At 46.4% G+C, this 22,816-nt stretch overlaps 1 protein-coding gene across 7 annotated transcripts in view; it reads left to right on the top strand.

Moving 5' to 3' along the window:
- Positions 1-3,422: 3,422 nt before the first annotated feature.
- ARMC9 (armadillo repeat containing 9) overlaps positions 3,423-22,816 on the top strand; it is a 1,454,284-nt gene continuing 1,434,890 nt past the window's right edge. For 3 of the 7 annotated variants that reach the window (XM_069617564.1, XM_069617560.1, XM_069617562.1), the window contains exon 1: positions 3,440-3,527. The gene's annotated coding sequence lies outside the window, so the exon portion shown is untranslated. Of the gene's footprint in view, positions 3,528-22,816 lie in introns of all 7 variants that reach the window. The other 4 variants (XM_069617566.1, XM_069617563.1, XM_069617565.1 and 1 more) reach the window with 3 other exon arrangements.

The following is a 22,816-nucleotide window of genomic DNA, read 5'->3' as shown; positions in this document are numbered from 1 at the left end:
TTAAAAGCTGTTGACTCTCTGTGTCAGAACACACACTTAATAACTGCTGTGAGAATGAGCTATCTTCTGTCTCTCATTCCCTGCTCACTCCATTGATGTGCAAGTACCAAATCACCCATCATGATTTCAATTGCCTAAATATGTATGCATACAAATTCAGGTGCTAGCAATGAAATGTGTTAAATTATTACTAATTGCCAGTCCTTTGTTAAAAGTGCAACCACCCCAAGCACTATTTATTGTCAGGTCCTGTCGTGCCATGGCTTTGTAGTTCAACCAGGTCCTGTCAACATAGCCCAGAATTTCAGGGGTGGGGGGATAAAGCCTGGTATGCCCAATGACCGTTGCAACACTGTTTGCATGTGTTATTGTGTATGTACAGATTCATTGTGTGTGCACACAGTGCACGTCAATGGAGGTGCTGGGTGCATGTATGTGTGAGTGACTGTATGCAAGCATATGTGTGTTGACTTTTGTGTCTGAATGATAAATAATGCATTGTTTGTATGTTCTGAGTGGAATGAAGTTTGTGGATGTAATGTGTCACTGGGTGAGTGGCAGGTCCGGCTGAAGATGTGTGGGGGCCCATTTTCAACATGATGGTTGGGGGCCCACTGATTAGAGTGAAAACAGTCTGAGGCATCCGTGGGGTGCATACATTGCAATGGCGAAAAAGATAAGGTTAATAGCCGCCAGTTATCACGAGGCGGCTAGCCAGCAGGGAGCTTAAACTCTGAATACCCACTGAAGAGCTCTAAAACCTTCTTTGTCAGCAAGCGGTTGATGTGGAGGAACCAGTGTTAGAATGCAATGAGGTGATAACACTTTTGTGTATGCCGTGGTAAGAGAAAACGCAGCTTGTAATGCGAGCGCCGCAAAGTGTACATTTTAAGCCCCAGAACGAAAATAGAGAAAAATTGATATATTGCAGTGTTACAAGACTTCTGACTGGCAACATTGGGGCATGTGCTGGGGGGCACCTCTGAGGCCCAATGCCTCTTTCATTTGAAAAGTTGAAAGGCCCTGATGCCGTCCACGGTGAATGGGTATGAATTTTGTGTGTTTATGTATGTATATGTGTGCGCGAGAGGCGCTTGGCAGGCATGGTATTTGTTTATGGACATCGAGAAGGCAAATATGAAATATTACATGGCTGGATTGTCCTTTTTAGGGCAGCCATTCTAGCCCTTACTTTGACATTACTTTATTCTGGGCATCTTGCTAAAGCAAGCATGGCATGTATTATTAATTGGTTAGACTGGGCATTTTGGGGTAGCCATTCTAGCCCTTTCTTACTGTGTCAGTGGCTGTCATGAGATTTTGTACAGGCATCATTATCTGTCAGCAACTCAGTTCTCGGCCTTCAAGGTCTGGGTTTGAGGTACATCAATACAGTGAATTCTAAAAACCCACTCTGGCGTTATAAGTTTCAGAAGACTGGTGTGTCTTTAGAACTGAATTGTAAAGATACGCCACCAGTCTTATGAAAGTTATAACAGAGCATCGGCAAGGGACTCTTGTGGTGTAGCAGTTTAGTGTAATCTCTCAGAGCCACCATCCGCTGATCCTCCACCCCGCCCATTTCCTTCAGTTGTCATGTCCCCCCCAACATTTTCAGCAAAGTTACTCCACTGCTTAAACCCTCCCAAGCCAGGGGCTGGCGAAACCCCATCTAAGTGAAAGGCTCCTGTGCTGATGCTAGTCGCAACTTAGCAGATGGGTGGGTTGGTATTAGTGCCTTAAGTGGCACTGGAAAATTAATCCACACCCTCTTGACGAGACCCAGTTTAAGAGGCTACAGGCACTCCCACCAGGAAGCTTTTTGTAAAGATCAGAACCCTCTCCACACACCACATCCACCTTGGGGAGAGGGCATAGCTCTCAACCATTTGTCTCGCAATGGCGGGTGAAATCACCCGATTTTGTTTTTGGCGGGTGAGACGCCCATTGGAATGAATGGGTGTGCAGGAGGCTTGGCGGGTGAGTCAGCCCTTTGCAAGGCGGGTGACACCCGCCAAGAGCGGGTGAGTTGAGAGCTATGGGAGAGGGTGCTGATCTCTGCATTTATTTGCTAAAGGCTTGTCTGGCAGGGGGCCGTGCCTCGCCTTTTCAGCCTTAATGGTCGCACTGCCCCTCCGGCAGCATCACCATTAAGGCTGAAAAGGTGGGACGCTGGAAGCCAAAGCCTTTTTTTCTACAGCCTGAAACTTCAGAAATGAGCGCTTTTGGCTTTCCAGCGGCCTCACCTTTCTTACATAATGGTGGCGCCAGCTCACAGGCATCTCTTGCTTGAAGGGATGCCTCGCAGGTGCCGTGCCATTGTGGATTAAAGGCATTTTTCCATGAAGCCTGAAGCTCTTGCACGCGATGAGAGCTTCAGGCTTTAGAAAAAAAGCCTTAGCTTCAGGCTTTAGAACAAAAAAGCCTTGTCCTGTAGCAGAGGTGGCTGCCAGGGAAGATTAGGCTCGGCCCTGGCCCACTTAAAACTCTGGTGGGGATATGTGCACATTTTGTTTTGCCCCGGCCGCTGCAAAGGATAAGGCCAGCCCTGAAATATGCCCCTTCCATTCAGGAGGTAGTTGTCCAGGCCCGTTTTTAAATTGTATAGACATGCATTTTTTTCCCAAAGCCAAACTAATAACAGTTTGTATTCATATAGTCATGGTGAGAAGTGCATGTTCCCGCCAGCGTTGGTCCACTACCCGAAAAGTGAAGAGCAAACAGGACCATCTAATTTCTCTAGCATATCCATACGAGCGCTTTGGGGGGGGCGTAGTGCGGATCTGGATAGACCAGTATTGTTTTTAAAACGATTACGTCCCCTGTTGTTCAGATGGAACCTAAAAACTCTTCCATCGTTCGTTAGTGTTGTCATTTCGTTAAGTAAATTAGGGCTTGTTTTTAGCTTTCTTTTTACATGCAGTTGTGGTTGTTTTCTAAACTGGAGCTATCATAGCCAAGGTTTGCAAATGGAGAAATGGAGGTTATTACCTTGGTCGTAAAGGAAGATACTGGATGAAACGCAGCGGAATTCACCGTGTTACTTAACTATTGTCTCTTTTGCTTTTCTTTTTTGAATATTTAGAAGTTTCTCATATTTGATATTTTAATTAATGATGTTCAAAACCTATTTCAAAAATATATATAGATATTTACCTTGGTAAGTTTGTACAAAAACTCACTTTTGTTGTTCCTTTATTAAATGTTACTTTCTTGTGTACTTGAATTTACCGCCTGACGTTATGTTGAACCTGTCTGAATTCTATTGGGAGAGCTTCCAGATAAAAATGTCCGCTTCGTTTATAAACGTTAAATGATGTCGGACATTTCTGTGGCCCTATTGGTTCTCTCTGAGTTAGATTTGTTTGTGAGCTGTCACGTGCTATCACGGCTTGCCTCTTGATTGGAGAAGGAGCTGTGGTACGTCTCCTTGGTTACAGGCGAAGGAAGCTGCTTCGAAAGCGCATGCGCAATATAAAAGGTGCTCTGGAGAGTTTGACGACCGTATGTACAGCAAATTAGGACAGGTGAGATGCTCCCCTTTACCCCAATGCATGCTGCTCTCGGGACCTTCCTTCTCTACTGCCGCTATTATACCCCCTATACACCCTCAGCTCGTCTGCAGCTTCCATTTACCACCCTGCTATCTAATCCTGTGGTGGTCTTCCTCTCCTGCATAGCCTGGTGAATGTGGAAGATTAGTTTATATGTGCTTAGTAGCACAAAGAGACAGACTGCAACGTGAGGCGGCACTAACGCAGGCGCAGGAGAGCAGCTCATGGAGAAAGACCGATTCTATCCAGTTCCACAGGAGAAATGGAACGACTGTGCCTGATACCTCCTCCCCCTACTCAGTGTTACCCAAGGATATAAATCTGCATGTTAGAAAATAAATACTCCAGCTTGACCATGGAGACGATGAAGTGTGATATCTTTATTTATGATGACAGAAAAAAACCACATAAATGCATGAGTAATAGTGTGAGATTATTTTAAAGGCTAGAATATGTGAGGCTAGTGTGGGGACATAGTATGGGATAGTACAAGTGGGGGGTGGAACAGTGGTTAGGGGAGAGTGTCTATGGGTATACATGATGGTTATGCAGGTTCATTCAGGTCCGGCGCTAGATTTAAAGAGTCTGTACGGTCATGTATGCTATCTAACCATGAGCGTGTACTATGGAGGCGCTGGTGCCCACATAAGACCCTTCTGTCTCCCTGCCAAAGCCCTGCAGACTCGCCTCCAAGCCTCCCTTGAGCTATGGAATGAACTCAAGGACGCTTTGCCAGGAAGCTGGTTCTTGGACCTCAGAGGAACTAGACTTCAAGTAGTTCAAACTTATACCTATTTGGGAGTCCAAATAGTGAGTCATGGTGGTGCACAACTATACAGGCAAATCCTGGTAGATAAAGTAACAACAGCCATACAACAAACGAAAATAATCCAAGGTAAATGCAGCAAATTTACAGCTGCCCCAGCCTTGACGTACTATTATCAAAAAGCAACACCTATTATGTTGTATGCTTCAGAAACTAGACCCACGCTGACAGAAAAGTTTTGGGCAACCTTGGAAGGTATATATTGACGTAGAGTTTAAAAACTTCCCATCTGCACTCCACTTCCGCTGATACGTCATGAAATTGGCCTCATCTCACTACACATGAGATCTACATGGCAAGTGGTGGATCTTTTCAGAAAGTGCCTATTACCTATTAGTAACCCGGCGAGAGCGAAGCAGAATGCCAGTTCCCTACCCGGCCGGGAATCCCTCCGTCGGGATTCCACGGCCTTTATCACTGGCGGGGGGCGTGGCAGCCCCTCAGCCAATGAGGAGGCTCGAAGCGGGGCCATCTCAGCTCCGAGCCTCCCCGCGGCTGAGAGGCGGCCTTCGCCCCCCGCCGGGGACTCGGGTAAGTCTTTTATTTTTTAAAATCCCTTCCCTCCCTCCCACCTGCCCCCCCAACTTACCTTCTTGGTCCTACGTCCCCGGCGGGGGATGAGGGAAGCCTCCAGCCGTGTGGAGACTCAGAGCGGGGCCATCCCCGCTCCGCGCCTCCACACGGCTGGAGGCTTCCCTGGACGCAGGTACTTTTTTTTTTTTTCCCTGTCCCACTCCCGCCCTCCCAACCCCACTTCCTTCTTTTTATCCTTTTTCGGTAGCGGATGCGCGGAACACTTGTGTTCCCAGCGTGTCCGCTCCCGATAGCCGCCAAGGAAAGGGAAAACGGACTCCGTTTTCCCTTTCCATGCCGGCGGCCATTTTCTTTTTTTTCTTCTCCCGAAACGCTGCAGCGCCGAAATGCCGCAGCATTTCGGGACGAAAAAAAAACTTTTAGTGCCCCGGTCACGCAATTTTTGCGGGCCGGGGTACTAATAGCAGTAGAACCCTTGCGTCGGGGGCATTACCTGGGATGGTAATGCCCCCGACGCTCGGGTTCTATTGCTTAATTAAAACCAGCACTGTATTGGGAATCTTGGCAGATTGTCTTTTTATCTACTGACGCACTTATCAAGTGGCGCACCCAGACTATTCAAGCACTAGCTTTGGTAGACGCAACATTATTGACTCTGCTTCACAATCTGATGCAGGTGAAAACCAGGCTCTTTGCCATGGATTGGATTAAAACCAGAGATAAATGCACAAGCTGTTGTGATTTTGATGCAGACATATTTGCACTAAAAAAACATAGCAATCCAGAGCCATATTTACACAAGGCACCCTCTCCAGCACATAGAAATTATTTCCTTCGATTAAGGTTAAATATGTGGCGCACAAGGCAAGTCTTGTCTCGGCGAAAACCCATCAATGATTCCCTGAAGTTTTGTCGCTTCTGTCAGGAAGAAAATAAAGAAGAAACTTTGAGGCATCTTCTGACCGAATGTGGGGCTCTAATAAATCAACGTAAGAAATACTTCAAACACATGGTGGAGCTTTACGGCGTCTTAACCTCTGAAACGTTGTGGAAAATGATTCATTCTGGTTTCTCCACAACGGTGAGAATAAGAGCCATAGCACTGCTAAACGATTTAAAACTCCACGAAATCATGTGTATGATAAATGGTTTCCAATTCCTCAGGTCTGTGTTTATAAACATAAACTCTACAATTAAGACGAAAATTGGCATATTACATTGTCATAGTTTATTTTGGAATTCTTAATATTGAGTTTGTTGTGTCGTTATCATTGTTATCTTCCAATGACTGCTTTGGCGTGTAAAACAGCTGGTGTTGATTGGTTCCAAATTTGCTGAAATCTATTATCAAAGTCTAAGGTTTTGTTTTAAATTATGTGCCAAATGTTTGATTTTAATTTAAAATGTTACTTTTACGTTTAAAAACATTTTTTGATAAAATGTATTGTAAAGTTGATTTATATCAGCTAGATCAATAAAAAAAAAGGAATGAACTCTTCTATGCTGCAGTCTTGGCCCTGCAGGTTCCACTAGGGTCTTACAAATACGTAACTATTTAAATACCCTCTTTGGATATTTTACTCACATCTGTACTCCATGCAAGTACTAGAACTAGGAGACCTTATTAAACAATATCTTGTAGTCTGTATATTTGGGTCTTAAAAGTACATTTAAAAAATCTGAAGGCCATTTTTTTTCTTCAAATTGAATTTTATTGATTTTTGACATTAGAAATGAACATACAGGTGGGTGCATATTAAGCATTCATAGTTACATCAAAAGACTGCTTCGTTCCACTCAGACTATATTTTAACAACAACTACGTGCCCCATTCTAATGAAAGGAAATTTAAGTCCCTACCCCCCCTCCCCACCTCCCCTTATCCCTGCTCGTGGATCTTCCATGTCCCTGGCTTTGCTGTGGTAAACCGTAGTGGGCTGCGTGACGTTTATTGCTGGTCATCATTGGATTTGTGAGACTCTGGAGTTTGTGACAGGCATGGGTGGTTGGCAGTGAGTCATGTGGCGTTCAGCACGTGATGGAGCGGATTGGTTGCTAATTTCCTTGATGTGTCGAGTCACTTGTGACTGTGCCTATGGTGTAGTGCTCGGCAAAGTCGCTCCAGGCTTCCTCATGTCGTGCGGCCTTGTCGTGGAGGGCTGCCGTTATTTTCTCCATTGTGTAAATGTTCGTGGCAATCTGTATCCAGTCCTTTTTATCTGGAAGGCGTGGGGATTTCCATTTTATAACCAGGCCTGCCCTTGCTGCCAGTAGCAGTGGAGACACAAGTCCTTTTACCCTAATCAGTTTGTCGTCCTCTTCTTCGAGACCAAAAAGAATCAGAAGGGGGGATGATTCTCTTTCTATGCCATCTAACTGTTTAATCCATCCCAGGACTTCTTGCCAATAGATGCGAACTTTGGGGCAGTTCCACCACATGTGCCAGTAGTCGGCATCCATAAGGCATTGTCGCCAGCATCTCGGGCTGGAGGTTTGGAACATTTTGGACAGCCTGTGGGTCTTACTGCCACCTGTGGACTAATTATATAGTGTGTAGTTTATACTGGGCTGCGATAGATGTTCTGGATGGCGTTTCACAAATTTTGTCCCAAACCTGCTGGTCGAATTCTCTGTCGAAATCTCTTCCCCATCTTCCTTTGAGGCGGAGACTTGGAGTTTCATCCTTAGTGATTAGGGCCCTGTACACTCGTGCTATTAGGCCTTTAAATGTGTTGGTCGTGTCCAAGATCGTCTCAAAAGGCATGAGTTCTCTTTGCATGGTGGCCTTCCATTCTCTTCTGGATAGTACGCCTTTCAATCGTAAATACAAGAAAATCGGAATCGGGTGTAGTTGGAGAGCTTCCTATAGTTCCGTAATTGAAATGAATTTCCCTTTTCTCCACAGCTGGCCGACTCTCAAGTCCGGCATCAAACCAGGCTTGGTATCTGGCGTGTTCAGGGATTTCCTCTCTGATCCCGGGGGACTGGAGATGGCTCAGAGGTGAAGGCCACGTGGTGACCCCAGACATTGCTTTCCCTTTCTTCCATATGTTCCACACTGTTCCCAATACTGGGTGATCACGCAGTCGTCTTATGAGCTTCGGTCTGGGGACCATAACCGTTCTGCTAGGGTTGCAGGGGCTAGATTGTTATTTAACTGGACCCATTGGAGGTCCTTTCTATCTCACAGGTGTGGGATCAGGACTCTGAGTGGTGTAGCCTGATAATAGCCTTCTATGTCCGGGAGGCCTACTCCTCCCAGCTCCTTTGGTAGTATTAAGATGTAGGAAATCCTGGGTTTCTTTCCATTCCACAGGAATTCTAATATGACCTTCTTAACTTGTCTGAAGAAATGATCGGGGATTGTGATGGGCAGGACCTGAAAGGGGTATAAAAAGTGTGGAAGGCTCACCATTTTGATTGCGTTTAGACGTCCCATCCAGGCGATTGTAAGTGGTTTCCATTTTCTAAGATCAGCCTTGAGGGCTTCAAGAAGTTGAGGAAAGTTTGCTTCGTAAAGGTTGTCGAGGTGTCTCGTTAGATTGATCCCTAAGTATCTCAATGTTGGACCTCCGATGATCAGCCCAAGGCGTTCGAGAACTATTTGCTGCTCTGGGGATGGTTCGTGGAGTGGAAAGAGAATGGATTTGGTTTTGTTCATTTTGAAACCTGAGAGTGTGCCATATTCCTCGATCAAATGGATCGCTCGTGGGATTGAAGACATTGGGTTCAAGACATGGAGCAGGATGTCATCTGCGTACAAGGCCAGCTTATATTCTCTGCCATTTACTTGCATCCCCTCCACGGCGGCATCTACTCAAAGCGTTTGGGCAAGCGGCTCCAAGGAAAGCGCGAAGAGTATTGCCGAGAGGGGGCAACCTTGTCTCGTTCCCCTACTGAGGGGAAACCAGTGGCAGAATTGGGAGTTCACTGCGACAGATGTTCTTGGAGCCGTATAGACAGCTTTGATCCCTCGACGGAGAGTGTAGCCTAGGCCTATTTTCTTTAATGTGGACCCCAGGAAGTGCCATTCAACTCTGTCGAACGCCTTCTCGGCATCGATTGAAAATACCGCTGGTATGTTTGATGATTTTTGGGCCTCATGAATTAGGTGAAGGGTCTTTCGAGTGGAATCTTCGCCTTGTCTACCTAGGATGAAACCCACTTGGTCGTTGTGGATTATTGCGGGCATGTGTGACTCCAGCCGTGCAGTGAGGATTCTTGTCTAGATTTCAGCATCAGTATTTAGAAGGGATATTGGGCGGTAGGAGGAGCACTGCTTGCGGTCTTTGCCCTCCTTGGGAATGACTGTTATTAGTGCTTCTGAGAAGGATTCGGGCGCCACACCAGATTGGAGGATGTTGTTGAAGAGATCGACCATGAATGGGAGAAGGGCGTCCTTGAAGGTCTTATAGAACCCTGCTGTGTAGCCATCTTTTCCAGAGGCTTTCCCTGTTGGAAGTCTTTTGTTCGCCTCTTCAATTTCTTCTCCTGTGATGGGTGCATCCAAGGCTTGTACTATGTCCAACGGGAGAGCTGGCAAGGATATTTTGTGCATTTAATCTGTAATCGCTTCTGGATGCGGGGCAGCATGCGACGTGTATAGTTTCTAGTAGAAGTTGGCAAAGGCTTCAGGGATATTGGGGGGACGAGGGTCGTAGGGAGCTTCTACGTTGAGAATCGTAGGTACCCATCGCTCTCGGCATTGACCACGGAGTCTCACGGTGAGCAAGGCGCCCGCTTTGTCCCCATGTTCATAATGCTTTTGCTTCAGACATTGGAGTTTGCGAACAATGCTACCTGTTTCTAGTTGTCGCAGCTCTTCCCTTTTGTCGTTGGCCTGCTTAATCTTTTGTAATCTATCAGGGTCCACAGATTGGGCCATGAGGTCGAGTTGAGTGATTTCATTTCGGAGTCTACTTTCTATGAGTTGGCGTTCTCTTTTCTTCGCTGCCCCCTCTTTCATGAGTAATCCCCTCCAGGTAGCCTTGCCGGCCTCCCCTAGTATATTTGTGGAGATTTCGCCTGTATTGTTTTGCTCAAAGTATTGGGTGATGCCTTGCTCGAGCTGTTCCCGAAAGATTGGATCCTTAAAGAGAGTCTTGTTGCATCGCTATTTGGAGCTCTTCTGGGGGAGGGCCATCTGATCAATAATGACCGTGACCATGTCGTGGTCTGACCATGTGACGGGAGATATGGTGGCTTCGGACATTGCCGCAGTGAGTTCCGAGGTTAGGTATATATACTCGATTCTGGAGAACATTGCATGGGGTGTAGAAAAGAAGGTGAAGCCTGTTCGGTTCGGGTTCATGTGTCTCCACGTGTCAGTGAGATTGTAGGCGTTCATCATGTCCGCAGCCGGTGGGCGTCTGGATGCTGACGGGGGGGTCGAAAGTGGGTTGCCTGCTTGCCTATCCTGATTTGGGTCCATCCACGTGTTAAGATCACCTCCTAAGATTACTTCACTCTCTGCTTCATTCATGACTTTAGGGATTGTTTGTTGTAGGAATTTGGACTGTCCTGTGTTGGGTGCATACACAAGAGTGATGATGGTGCCTTGTATCTTGCCAACTAGTACTAGCGCTCTGCCACTCGCATCCGTCCAGGACTTTAGGAGTTCAAATCGGATTGTTTTATTGACTAAGATGCAGACTCCCACTTTCTTTAGTGGGCCTGAGCCCCAATATTCAGAGCCTAGCTTGGCGTATAAGACCCTCCTCTCATCTCCTTTGCTGTATCGGGTTTCTTGTAAAAAGAGTACATATAGCTTCGCTCTCTTGAACTCTCTGGACACTAGCGACCTTTTGGTGGGGGGAATTAAGCCCCTTGACATTCAGCGTGCCAATTTTGAGTATGCTATGCCTGTCGCTTGATTCGTCATGACCGTGGATCAGTGGTATGTTCATTGAAATCGGTCGTCACGTCGCGCTGCCCATCGAAGGGAGTCGCCGCAGTGGAAATAATCTGATAACTGCCCCTAACTAACAGGGGCTTTGAGATTTGGTGTGCTCCTCCCCTTCAAGGTATTAAGCATAATACCCGTTGCCCCCGGTTCTAGCTGTCCGCCCCTCATTTTCCTCATGAGGGTCTGTGTCCCAGTTAGATGGCGTCCGAGTTGGACCAGGTGTGTACAGCCGGTCCACTGTCGGACCACTAGTGAGGGTCGTAACTGCATGACCCCGACCACAGCTATCATCTTTTTAACATTCTGACCCCCCCACCCTTTTCTTTGAGCTTTGGCCTTAACACTTTAACAAACAACAACAACTGCTATTGTGAACTAGTAAATTAACTGATACATGGAGTTTCTGGGTTCATCCCCCACCAGCCGTTCATCCCTGTGCTTCAGGTGGCAAGCTCATTGTGTGTCGGGTCTGGCAGATCCACTGTACCGTACTCCCGAGTGCTGGTGATTTCCAAACAATGGTTTCGAGGTGAACGTCGCCATGATGAGGAACCTGCGTGAGCCGTATCGTTTGTTACTGTCCGGTGTATCATTGGGTCGTCTGTACTTTCTGGATCCCTTGACTTTTTTCCTTCTCGGGTCCTGGAGCCCCCATCTGGCTCTGTCCTGTACTGGTTCCTCTTGTGCTCCCTCACTTGGGCCAGTTCCAAGAAGACCTGCAATACACTCACAAATTTCTTCTTCAGAGTGGAGCATTACCTTCCTGCTTCCGTGCTCAAACATAAGAGAGAAGGGGTATCCCCACCTATATCTGGTACCTTGATCTTTGAGCCGTTTCGTCAGGGGGCTACAGAGACGCCGCAGGGCCAGGGTGAGCGAGGATAAGTCTTGAAAGATGGTTATCTGGGCTCCCCCGAAGGTGAGGACTCCACCGGACCTGGCCTTCACGAGTATTCTGGCTCTATCTTGGTATTTATTAAATCTGGCAAGGACGGATCTCGGGCCACCTGGCAAACCACTGGCTCTATGTATTCTCTCTATTGTAGGTTCGTCGATGTTCTCGTCTGCAGCTAGGATTCTGATGATATCATGTATAGTTTGCTTGAGGTCTTCCTCTGTTTTCCCCTTCACATTCCGGAGTTCCGAAAAAATCGCAAGTTATTTCTTCTTTCTCTATTTTCTAAATCGTCTATCTTCAGACGAATTTCATCCTTTCTCTTCTCTATGTTGCGCATTCTGAGGTCTAGTTGGGTTTCCAGTGTATCTATCGAGGCTTGGTTGTTTTCGACGCCCTCCAGTCTCTCCTCGATATTGTCCACTCTCTGGGTCATCTTATCAATTTTGCCGCTGAGGTTAGCTCCCATATTTCGAATTCCGCTCAGGAGAGTGGCGATGTCTCTCTAAGTGGCTGCCGCTCCCGTCTCCAGAGCTTCCACTGACATTATGGTGTTTGTATCCGGGTCTGAGTGTGGTGGGGTGTATGTGTACCTGGCCAACTTGCTTTGGGTACTCCTATGGTGCTTGAGTGCGAGGAGGCAAACGCCCCGGGAGTGGGAGCCCTACCCTCTGCACTGGCGTGGTATGCAATTCTTGGAGTGCGTGGTGGGACGCTGCCCAAAGTGTCCAGATTATCGGGGGCGTAATGGTGGGAGGAGGCACATGCCCTGGGACCAGGGACCTTACCCTCCATTTGCGTTGGCTTCTGTACCCGAGTCCGATGCGATGCCAGGGGGATCTAGTGCAGATGCAGGCCCGTTTGTGGGCCCCAGTGGAGTTGCGAGGGACAGGTCCCGTAACGGGGGGCTTAGGCTCTAGTGAAGGCTCAGGGGGATACCCAGATGGATATTCCGTTCGAGTTCGTTGTCGATCCGCCTGCGCAGCTCTTGGAGGGGCAGTTGACTGGCTGTTACGTGGAGGAGGGCACACGCCCCAATGGTGGAGGCCCAACCCTCGGCGTTGCCCTCTGTTCAGGGGCTAGCTCCTTGCATTGTATGGCGTGGTTCCCAGTGTTGCGTTCGAGAGGGGTTCCTGGAACAATTCCACAGTCGTATGTATTGGGCCTCAGACCATGGGTTATGGTGATGCGGTCAAATGGAGGAGGACTGGGCCCGATGTGGGGTGGTCTCAGAGGAAGAACACTTCATATGAGAGCTGGGAGGATTCTGTTGGCTGCGCGCTTGTCGTCGCCTCCTGGGGGGAGGCAGGTGACTGTGGGTTCTCTTGTAGAGATTCTGGCGGAAAGCAGTCCCTCCGCCGGGAGTGTGGCACAGGGCGTGCTGTGAGGTGTCTTCTATTGGGGGGGCTGTTTACTGTGGCCTATGCTAGGGCCATGAGGAAGTGTTAGGGCCACAAGTCGGGGACTGGGGCTTCCCCTCTCAGGCCACCAGTGCTCAGTTCATATGGGCCCTCAGGGCCTTTTCAGGTGGGGGTGTAGGAGGAGATCAGAGTGAAGGCGCCCCTCCCGGGGGGCCCAAGTGCCGAGTGCTGGTGCAAGCGGCGGTAGGTCCGGGAAGAGGCCCAGACCAACCCGCGCACCGCCTGCAGCTGTGTCTTCGGCCAGAGGCGGAGAGCGGGGGAGGCCCCCTCCGCAGTTGGGGCCGCGGGAGGCGCTCCAGAGGTGTATGGTAGGCACCTCTGTGTATTCCGGTGGGGAACAGGGGGGGGGGCACCTGCCAGCTCCGCTGTGCTGCTCAGCTCGGCGGGGCGCTGGACGCCGATGCAGCTCGAGCGGCTGGACGGGGGTGCGCGCGGACACCAACGCAATGCACCCACCAGCTCCACCAGGGTCCCTGATTCAGGCAGTGAGGCGGAGACTGCCCAGGAGAGCCGCAACGTAGTCCGCTCTCTCTGCGGGGGGATGGTGGGAGGGACCGGGCACCTTGGAGTTCTTTCCAGCTCAGCCGACACCTCAACTGCTGCGTGTGTGCTCGGGGAGGGAAGGCACGCGCCGTTGGCCTTTTCTCCCATCTGGGTCCAGCGTTTTGAGCCGGAATTACGTTCAGCTGGTGGGGGACAGGGTCATGCTGCTAGGGCTGTCATGTGCACGGGTGGAGGGGGTCAAAAGTGGGTGCTCGGGTCACTTTTGGGGCCCGTGGGTCTGGAGCTCACACAGAGGTGCACCTCATCCTTGCGCCCCCTCGTGGCCGATGCCTGAAGGCCATTTTTAAGCATCCCTACGTACTGCATTATGGTACTTGTATTCAAGATGGGGAACATAATACTACAATCATACTTTTTTGCTAAACATATTTCTATATGTTATTTATATATCTGTCAGAGTGGTTTATTTTGATGTGTGTACCCTTCAGGTAATCTCTACAAAACAGGGCATCGTTTAAAGTCAAACAAATATTTCTACCAACTACAGCTTGAAGTATATATGGTCAATGGACTAAATTGCAATCTTGCTTCAAATTCTATCTTCAACATTAAACTAAATTGTGTGACCGAGAGCGCATCATTTAAACTCATTGTGCCTTAAGTGCCAAGATTAGAACTCCATAGAAGCGGTTCACTTCACGTTATCTGCTAAAAAGCCCCACTCATGTCATTGCTCAATATTATTTACAGTGAGAATTCATATACTGCACATCACAAAATGAATCTGTCGCTTTCCTTATTCGTTGTAATTTTATTTAATTTAATGCCCCATGGGTATCAAACATTGAGGTCACTCCCCGTCGCCTAATTTTCTGTGATGTCACTACATATGCATTCATGCCCGATCCCTGTAAAGAGATACTAGTCCGGTCCTACTTTTAAACTTTGCATTCTGGGACTTTTAGTCCACTTTCATCATTGTACACCAAGGGCTATAAGTCCCAAACATGCAAAGTTAAAACTAGAACTTGACTAACAGCACCCGACGAAAAGAGGGTGTGTGAATGTGCAAATCTGTTGCCTCTGTGGCTTTGCTGTTAAGCTGGGAAGCGCCCGGGTGGTATGAGGACAGTGTGAGTGGCTTCTGCTGTATATAGAGTAACACAGGTAAGCTTGGTATGGGTTAGTAGAAAGGCAATACCTTCTTCCAGAAATTAGGTGAAGTTCAGTACATTTCGTAGTCTCTGCAGGGCTCAAAATGTGCATTCGTCACTAGCCATTGGCGTGTGTTAATGGTGTTATCATCGTTAATGTTGGCAGCCAGGAAGGTGCTAGCAGTAATTGAATGTTGCAGCTTCTTAGCAATTTGAATGGGGTTGCGCCTGTTATTGAATATGGTGCAAGTCTGTGTGCAGCAACGTCATCACTGTAATTTGGTGGCAATTTTGGTGGATAGCTGGTGCAAGTTGTAAGCTCATTTTATGAATCCTGTTTGCACATTCCACTTGGTCATTAGTCTGTGGGTGATACAAATCCCCTCTGCTCTGTCTGATATTGCACTTTCAGAGGTAGTCGATCATGCTAGATGACACAAGCTGAACTCTGTTGATCATTATTAGTTCACGTGGGTACGCTTCTCTCATAAAAATGTCTTGCAGCATTGCAATGGTAGTTTGGTGGCTATGTTTTGTACAAAATGCACTTTGATCTATTTGGATAATGTCATATTTGTTTTCATTCTTCATGTATTCCGATAGTCCAATGAAATCAAGACAGAGATTTTGCCAGATACCTTCTAAGCTATCAAAACTCTGTAGTCGTGCTTGTCAGGCTCCTGCTGCTGTTTAGGCAGTGTGCACATTTTACAATAGTCAATGTCTGTGGTCTTGCAAGACCACCAGTAAATTTCACGGCCCCCTTACTTTGTAGCGTTACTCCAAGGTGACTCTTGGGTGCCGCACAAGCTGTTGACTGTAAGCTACGTGGATGGATAATTTTATCGTTTCTGGACAGTAGGACAACTTCATAGAAAAGGTCATCAACAGATTTTCTTTAGAGCTGCAAATGGATTGTTGAGTTCTTTTGAATGCGTCAACCTTGTGTTGCATATCCTTTCAGTTTCAAAATGGCAACATTAGAGGACAGGTTCTTTAACCATTCTGATTTCTGCAGCCGCCTGTTTCCTTCTGTTCTGCCATGATGTCACTCACTTTGCAAACCACACATTTATTATATTTGTGAGTTGGTTTAGCACATTAAAACCTTTCGCTGAGTGGTCGAGACTGAGTGGTCTGCAGTGGACTGTGGGCCGAGGAGAGTCTTTTCTCCATCTCCATTGCTGTAAGGAAGAGTTGCTGTTTCAACACCATGTAATCACTCACTTTGTACGGAGTGGGCAAGACTTAGTGGTCTGCAGTGAGTGCGGTGTGCTGTCCACAAGGTTGGCATGTTCTGGAACCACTGCAGAGGATCAGAGCGAACACGAGCGCTGTTAGAACTGTGCACCCAGTGGAAATGGCAACAGAGGGACAGCAGTCATCTTGCTGAAGCCAAAGGTCTGCTGGCATTAAGCAAGTAAGTTTCGTAGCTATCAAACACTGAAGCCTCGCATCAACCTTGGTGGACCCCCCCTCTGCAGGAAGGCAGAGGCGAGGGGTACTACGGGTGGTTTTAAACTGGTGGCTGGCCAGAGGGTGACTGTGGCTACTGTCTTAGATGGGGAAAGAGTGGTTACAATTACGTCTGTAACTTGGAACGTTCTTGCCGGTACTGGTGACCACATAAGCACATTTAACTAAAGGAAGAACTCACCTTTGACTGACCCAATCCCCTTTCCCTTCCCTCTCTCCCCTTTAATCTCCTTCCTGTTACCTTGTTGTCCAAGGAGTGCCTCTAAGAGTGTCTATGGCTATCTGCCCGTTGGTACATTAAACTGAGAAAGTGACACTTCAGCTGCCCTTCTGTGGGTAGTGGGACACAATCCACAACCTGTCGGCCTCAGCATACTTCTACTGAGGATCTTTTTGTCATAACCTACACGTCAGATATATATTATACTAGGGAAAAGGGCAAAATACAGCCGAAAAAGTTAAATAACTGACCAGATCTGGAATACATAGCAGCCCAATTGGGGGGCGGCAAGCGGCTGCAGAGCCCAATTGATACGGAAAAAGGGTTAAAGGGAATATCCTTCGTGAAAAAAAATAAAAACGACATGGCTGCAATGGAAAATGGCCAGTGCCCCCCTCAAGTGTCAATCACGGGCTACTTTTCGGCTATTTCAAAATTCAAGCTGCCTTCCAGCCTTGTACCACCAGCACCAGCTGAAGGTATGTTGGAAGTACAGACGAAGCCAAATACCAGCAATATCATTGGCAGACCAGACAAAAAAGGCAGTCTAAGCTCCCCAGTGTCAATAGACAATAACGGCTCACTACTTAAAATGTGCCACAATATTAAACGCAACTCTATGGGGCAAGGACAGGGTGTAGTAGTTACCTTATTGGTGGAAACCTGTCCACAAGCCCAGACCTCACTGCATTGGCAGCTCACATGGAGTAGTTAAGTGACGAAAGCTCAGATAGTAACGAATACGATCGGTCGTGAGCTCAAGGAAGCAACCTTAACACTGATTGGCACAGTACTTGCAAAAATCAAGTAACTTTTCCTCCATCATTAGCAGTAAACCAAACCAACAGGAATTGAAAGCGATGACCTCTAAAGTGATGGAACACATAACGCAAGCACGACCCATTGTGACTGAGAAAGTAACAACAGAAGTAACCGCCACAAAAATGGAAAAGGAACTGGAGATAAATGGGCCATGTGGGGAAAAAATGGATCAGAGGTCTCAACAGTTATTCAGTCCAAGGATAAGAAGCTTGTTTGATGGAATACGCGCTCGGCCAAAGAATCCAATAGTGTGAAATTGTATCAGTTATTAGTTTATCCTTCAAATGCATGTGCAGAGTCCAGTCAAATGTTTTGCCAATTGTTTTTAATCTTATGGTCAGCCGGCACGTGTTTCGACCCTCGGGTCGTTCTCAAGGCTGGACAATGACTGGCAAGTTTCATACATGGTAACAGAAGACATGCATTGGTCAAACAAAGAAAAGGTTTACAAAATAATAAGAAAAGAAATAACACAGATTGTGTGAACACAAAAGTAAATAATTGATGTCAATAAATAGCATATTTTAAATGCAAATTAGACATGAGAAAGTAGAAAAATAAATAAGAGTTGAAAATGTCACATACCATAAGTGGTCAACGAGGGGACATAGGAGAGAATCGTACAGATGAGTATCTTTATCTGGTAAGTGGATAAACGAGGCCAGCAGCCAGATGATTAGGCTCCTCTACCACACGGGCTCACAGCTATCTCTTTTCACAGCGACTCCCATGGTATATTCTGACAACAGCAGGAAGACTTTTTCTTTACTTCTTTTGCATTAGGATAATTATCCAAAACTCAGACGTAGTCACATAATCCAGCATATATATATATATATATATATATATATATATATATATATATATATATATATATATATATATACCCACCTGTATACATAATTAAGCCTCATTTTGGGTAAGTGATATTCCAAAGGAAACAGTTTTTTTTATTTCTTCTGGAGAAGATCTTATATTTTCATTTCCAATATGCTCCTCAATACTTACCATAGGTAAAACCAGCATTTTCATGTATTACTCACTTTAGCCAAATCTTCATTTTGTGTCACTTTTGGCGGTCCGTTAGAAGTACAATTACACACCATGGCTTGAAATTATTCCCAAGGACTGGGCATGGGCTATAGGGTGCTGCATGCTTCTGCTCCTAATTCGTTTTTCAAAAAAGCATCTGTCTACTTACCTGCAACTGCTAAAATTGTATACTTAAGACTATACTTACCTTACTGTTACCATATTCAACGTGCTGCATAGAAGGTGCTTTTTAAAAAAAAAAAATATTTATTTATTGTACCACACAGGTGCATCAATCTATATGAATATGTCAATTACACAACGTATACATTGTTTACCAAAAAAATAAAAAGGAAAAGGAATAGAGTAACCATCACGCATCACTACATTTTGTCATTTTTGGCATTGTCCGCAAGGTATTGCTTGTATCTGGCACAAATATTTTTAGGTCTCGTAGCTACTTGCAGTCAATCAATATATATTTCTTCGTTATCGTTTGACCATATTACATCTTTATCTCAGTCATTCTTAGTGGGGGGGGGACTCTTGCTTTTCCACTTCAGTAGTATTGCTCTCTTGGCGAATAGTAGGCTGACGTTGGATTCATTTTCCTTATGGCCCCCAGCAAACCTATCGTTGGCGACCACTCAATAGGTTCATCAGCCATGTCATTGAGTGCTTTGCAGATCTCTGCCCAGTAGTCCCTCAATTGTATGCATGACCAGAACATATGAAAAGCGTCAGCCGTGTCACTACCACCTCTAGGACACAGACCGTAAGTAGTGGGGTATATATGTCTCAGTTTGGCTGGGGTATAATGTAGTCCATGTACAACTTTATAATGAATCAGTTTAGATCTAGCATTGCACGACATGGGTTTTGTTAGGGCGCATATTTGTGACCATTGGCTGTCACTGATCACATGACTCAAGTCCTGCTCCCTTTGGCATCATGTGTGACTGGTGGACGGGTTTGTATGATGGTCTTGTATAGAGTCGATGCTGTTATCCTCAGGTTTATCGTTGGCTCTGCGGGGAATTCTGACCATGTTTTTGCGGTGGCAGACTTCAATTGCATATAGTGCAACTTATGTTTCGATGTATCTCCTATGTCTTTGAGGGTTTCCCATGTCACAAAGCGCTTGTCTCAGAACAATTGACCCCATTGGATGATACCTCTAGCGCCCCAATGTGCTGCTACTTCTTTGTCCATAGTCGGTGGTATGTGATGAGCGCTCCAGACGGCATGCTTGGTTGGTATAGCATGTCTGTGCCATGTATGTCGACTATCTTTGCCCAAGCTTTGGTCGTGACCCGTGTTGGGTTAATAGTGTTGTAGTATTTGGGACGTGACGTTGTCAGGTTGTGGAATAATGTGGCTGATTTCAGTATTGGGCCTTCATTCATTGTTACGTTAGGGTCAAGGAAATCTGCCGCCTATTGTGCCGCATAATATGCCTGAGCTGCCAAATATTAGATCTCAAAATCTGGAGCTGTTAGGCCTCCCTGTTGGTACTGGTCTGTGAGGACCCTCCATCTCAGTCCAATCCAGACCAACACGGTGCATGCGCCCCCTATTTTTGCAAATAGTGCCCTCCCCGGCCATACCAGCAAGGTGCTAAATAAATAAGAGTTTAGGAAGAATTTTCATTTTTACAAGGGAAATTCTCCCCAGTAGTGATATTGGTATGGCATTCCAATGCGTCATCTGAATCAGAGTGATCCGACCGCGGCTGATTTGGCCGCAGTCAGAACATTTTCATGAGAAAGGTGCGAACTACCAAAAGCTCGCTCCCCTCTCATGCGAACACACGTACTACAGGGGCTGCAGGGGACACCCCTGCAGACCCCGTTTATTATTTTTATTTTTTACGGGTGTGCTGCGGGGGCGTCCCTTGCAACACCCCGCCCACCACACAGCACAGCGAGCAGAGCGCCGCGGGGGACACCCCCACATTCTTTTTTTATTTTTATTATACTTACCTGCAATGCTACCACGCATGGAAGGTGCTTTAACATGTAGATGACTTTTGTTGACTTGTACTCATCTGTACGATTCTCTCCTATGTCCCATCGTTGAACCCTTATGATGTGTGACAATTTTCAACTCTTATTTATTTTTGTACTTTTTGATGTCTAATTTGCATTTAATATATGCTGTTCATTGACATCAATTATTTACTTTTGTGTTCACACAATCTGTGTTATTTCTTATTATTTTGTAAATATTTTCTTTGTTTGACCAATACATGTCTTCTGTTACCATGTATGGAACTTGCCAATAATTCTCCAGCCTTGAGAACGACCTGAGGCTCGAAACGCGTGTCAGCTGACCATAAGATTAAAAAGAATTGGCAAAACTTTTGAATGGGCTCTGCACATGCATTTGAAGGATAAACCTATAACTGATAACATTTCACACTATTGGAATTTTTGGCCGAGCGCTTATTGCATCACACAAACTTCCTATTCTGTGATTTTGGGTAGGTGAGGGTTTTACCACCCTGTGATGGCAACGCAGCTGACCATAACAGCAGATTTCAGGACTTGAGTGCACTAACCCAACGGTTATACCCCTCTCCTCTTACTCTGCAGTCCAAGGATAAGACTTGGGGTAAGACTAGTGACTCAATATGGCTAGACGACTCTGTGACTATTGCTGCATGTAACAAAGAGGATGCGCTGGAAGTGCTCTGTGCTGAAATCTCAATGATGAAACTTTCGGAAGTAACAAGATTTACGAGTGAAGCACAACCAGGCAAAAATGATTACGAGTTTGGCATACCAAAAGCAGTAACAACATTTACCTTGCAATCTAGATCACAGAAAGGCCAAACAAGCACCATTGCAATGGGAGTAGCCAATGGGGAACGCATTACGACTGCCCCTAGACTGTACGCTCAGGTACAGGGAGATGGCACCAAGAGATAATACTGAGAGGCCCCATGGATAAATGGACCACAGCGAGAAATCATTCCTTGACGTTTAAAATACTGCCCTCGTTGAACAAGGCCTGCCAAAATGCTCTTGGCACTGGCTAGGCTGGCCCTGAAAAGCCAGTTCCCAGCCTAGTCCAAGGCCAGCATGAACTTGCACAAAATGACAAGACAAGGCAAATGTATATACCGAAAACATTGCCCACAGAAATGCCAGCTCAGCAGAATGGGAAATCTGAAGTGATCGGTATGTACGGCGGTCTGGGGGTTTAGCCAGAACGGACACACCGATGATAAGTTCCGTAGTAAAAATTGAGGAAATGTCGCCTACTAGCCTCTTCCTAAATCGAGCTAAACAATTGGACATGTTGGCAAACATACCAGACTCGGCTAGGATCTGCGCAAGAGACCACCTGAAAATTGCCGTACCGAAGTATAATAGTGTCACGAACTGGGCACTGATGCGATTTGCTTCACCTCTGGTGGTATCCTTATTGTAGTCTAATGTAGATATCCTGTGGAGTTAGGGCTTTAGATTGACTGTCATTATGGGTGTTTCCCCCAAGGGAGACATATGAGGGAACGAGACGGGTATCAAATGGGGTGCCAGCAAGAAGGTTGGTTGCTGGCAAATGGAAGTCTCTTTTGTGTCCCTCATCCGCTAGCATGCACACTATGACATCAAGGTTTGGTTATGAGAAACCACAGGGAAGACAAGAAAGAGGTCCCCGATACAGGTGAGACACAAGCCCCTGAACCTATAGCATTGCAAGTTGGAACACTAGGGGATATAACCACCTTACTCACAAGGAAGTCTCGATGCCCCAGTTAGCCAAGCACAACAAATTCCTATTGCAAGAAACTTGGCTAAATCCCACCATGCATGTGGATAGCTTCCATATCTACCAGGTAATGGAAGAGAGAGGGGTGAAGGGACGCCCCTATGGTGGTTTGTTTTTATAGGTATTAGGACATGAAGTCATGTCAGGTGATTTTCCCCCCAGCACCCCTCCCTGTCCCCCGGTTGTAAAGTGTTGCAAGCTATTGAACTAAGTTGGGGGAACAATCATGACATGAGTAAACTGTTACTGATAAACACCTACATTCCAAGAGATACAAAGCTTCTAGAACCAATACATTCTCTCTTAGTGGATGTATTCTTGGAGTGGAGGAAAGGGAATGAAAGTCATCAAATCCTCCTGGCTGGAGACTTAAATGCGCGCTGCATAGATGGGCTAGAATGCACGGCCTTTAGATACATATAGAAGAAAAGTGAGATGATGCAAAAAGCTGGTAACACGAAGGGAGATAAATGGGTAAATTTCCCTAGATCCTGGGACTTAACACTGGTAAATGGTTGAGCTTGTGGAGATCGACCGGGGCAATATACGTGGTCCCAAAACCACTTTTGGGTCACATTGGACTACATCTTTGGTAACAATGAATGCCTAGAAGTGTTATTGGAGCTTATTGTTTCATTCAAGGACCATAGTGATCACACTATTTTATCTTTGACAATGCAAAGATTGGCTATGGAA

Source organism: Ambystoma mexicanum, chromosome 10 (assembly GCF_040938575.1).
Source record: "Ambystoma mexicanum isolate Mex_15411 chromosome 10, UKY_AmexF1_1, whole genome shotgun sequence".
NCBI classification, from domain to species: Eukaryota; Metazoa; Chordata; class Amphibia; order Caudata; family Ambystomatidae; genus Ambystoma; species Ambystoma mexicanum.
Note: the sequence above shows the minus strand (reverse complement) of the source record. Positions and strands in the feature narration are given on the sequence as shown.